Source organism: Bombus impatiens, unplaced genomic scaffold (assembly GCF_000188095.3).
Source record: "Bombus impatiens unplaced genomic scaffold, BIMP_2.2 scf_1490, whole genome shotgun sequence".
Taxonomy (NCBI): domain Eukaryota; kingdom Metazoa; phylum Arthropoda; class Insecta; order Hymenoptera; family Apidae; genus Bombus; species Bombus impatiens.
Window position 1 is genome coordinate 11 of NT_177909.1, and position 2,700 is coordinate 2,710.

Consider the following 2,700-nt stretch of genomic DNA (forward strand, 5'->3'; position numbering starts at 1 on the left):
ATAAACATTAATTGTCTTCGTTAATTCAGTGTAAAATGAATTTAACCACCCCTATTATCGCAAACGAAATCCGGGGATCGATCATTTCGTGGCGTCGGTTATCCAATCGTAACGGGAATTTACGACTCTCGTTGACGTGCTTCCTTGCGATCGCGTCTCGCCGCGAATGGTCGAAACACATAGATTATCCAAGGAATACGACTGGAAATGCAGGGCAGCGAGGAGAGAATGGAAGAAGGGAAGGGCAAAAAGGGGGTATAATAACAGTAGAAAGAAAAATAAGGTACAAGGAGAGGACCTTATATAATAGTGGTGGTTTATAATCGAGACACAAAAGGGACATGGAAAGAAAAAGAGGAAAGGGTAGATGGAAGGGAAGAGGAAGTGACGATCATAGGAGGAGATTGGAATGCAAGAACGGGAGAAGAGGGAGGCCTGATAAACCAGGAATTAGGAAAAGAAAAAAGCAGGATCAAAAGACAAGACAATAAATACGGAAGGAAGAATTCTATTAAAGTATCTGGACGAAAGAGGCTGGACGATAATTAATGGTCGAGACAAAGAAGGGGATGAGTGGACCTATGTGGGGGAGAGAGGAAACTCGGTAATAGACTACGTGATTGGCAATCAGGAAGCGACAGAAGAAATAATAGACATGGAGGTAGGAAAAAGAGTAGAGTCAGACCACATGCCGTTGGAAATAGAAATAGAGGGGCAGAGATACAAAGAGATGAGGAAAGAAAAGAAGAAGAGAAGGAGAGAAGGAAATGGACAAACGAAAGTGTGGGAAGATATTTAGAGGAGTGTAAAGACTGGGCAAGCAGGGGAAGAACAGCAGAAGAAATGTGAACAGAAATTAAGAAGAAGATAAACGAGGCAATAGCAAAGAAGAGAGTAAGGATAAGAAAATGGAGCATAGGAGAAAAGGTGCGGTACGACAAGGAGTGGAAAGAGAGGAAAAGGGAAATAAGAAGGAGAACAAGGCATTTAAACAGTGGTGTAAACAAAGAAAGGAGAAGCAGGAAGAGGAAGAAATGGAGAAAATCAACAAAATCAAAACAGAGCGAAAAGCATGGAAATATATAAATAAACATAGAAGAAGAAGAGAGGTTATAGACGAAGATATAAGGGAAGAGAAGTGGAAAAATTATTTTATGGAAATGTTAGAAGGGACAGAAAACCAAGAGGACAGAAGAGCAGAAGGGTAGAGAGTGGAGGAGGAATTAAAGGAGGAGAGAGAAGATGATATAGAGAAGGAAGAGGTGATATTCCAAATAAGAAACTTGAAGGAGAAGAAAGCAACGGGAGGAGATGGTTTGGAAAACGAGGTATGGAAGTATGCGCCGAAGGAAGTGGAGGGGGGCGTTATGGGAGATGTTAAGGAAAGTATGGAATGGAGAGGGGATACCTGAAGACTGGAGAAAAGGCGTAATATGTCCGATTTACAAGAGGGGAGACAAGGGAACAGTGAAGAGCTACAGAGGGGTCACGTTAATGGACATAGCATATAAGATTTATGCAGGTATACTGGACGAGCGGCTGAATGTGGAGATCGAAGACAAGCTGGGAGAGATAGATTAAGTAAGGTGCAATAGTTAAGTATAAGCAGTTGTATATAGTTATAGAAGAGCTAGTGTAAGAGATATACAGGGTGGTTGGTAACTGGTGGTACAAGCGGAAAGGGGTGATTCTACGCGAAAAAAAAATCGAAAATATAGAATAAAAATGTTTCGTTTGAGGCTTTGTTTTCGAGAAAATCGACTTTGAATTTTCGCTCGGTACGCGTGCACTTTATCACGTCTCGTTATAACAGATCTCACTGTAGATCGTTGTCTCGATGGATATTATCGCAGTTTAAGTTTGTTTTTGCCGTAACGGAAAATTAGGAATACATAATGAAATAATATGAAGTAATCATAAAGTTTATTATTACAAAAATTGCTGAAAATGTTACCCATTCTGCCGAACACATACTTCTGCTCTTCTAATTAAATTTCTATGAACACTTTCTAACGTATTCGATTGTTTTAAAGTATGAAAGGCTACAATAATCTTTTCTTTCAATTGCTCGCAACTTGCGATTTCTTCAGAATAGACAATTGATTTAATATGGCTCCATAAATAAAAGTCAAGCGGAGTTAAGTCAGGAGAGCGTGGTGGCCAAGTTATTGTTCCAGCACTACCAATCCAGCCTTGGTAATGTTGGTTTAAAACATTTCTCACATGACGACCAAAATGTGGTGATGCACCGTCTTGTTGAAAAATTAAACTTCCTCTAATTCTCAGCGGTATATCTTCTAATAATTCCGGTTTTGTAAGAAATCGAAATATGCTGCTGACGTTACATTTCCTTTGAAAGAATATGGCCAAATAATTATAGATGTCCGATTATGCCAGCCCAGACGTTTACGTTCCATCTTACTTGAAAATGTGTTTCAAGAATAGAGTGAGGATTCTCATTTTGCCAATTATGCATGTTATGGACATTGAACATGCCGTCCCTTGTAAATTTCGCTTCAAATTTCGCTTCATCGGTCCATACGTCCCTTGTAAATTTCGCTTCATCGGTCCATAAAATTTTTAACAGAAATTCTGCATCGTTGGCATGCTGTTGAAGCAACCAGTGACAAAATGCCTTTCGCGAAATCTTATCATGAGGCATGAGTCCTTCTACTCTGATGATACGATAAGCATGTAAGT

General features: G+C 39.7%; 1 pseudogene; it reads left to right on the plus strand.

Moving 5' to 3' along the window:
• Positions 1-290: 290 nt before the first annotated feature.
• LOC112213862 lies at positions 291-861 on the plus strand (annotated as a pseudogene).
• Positions 862-2,700: the final 1,839 nt, after the last annotated feature.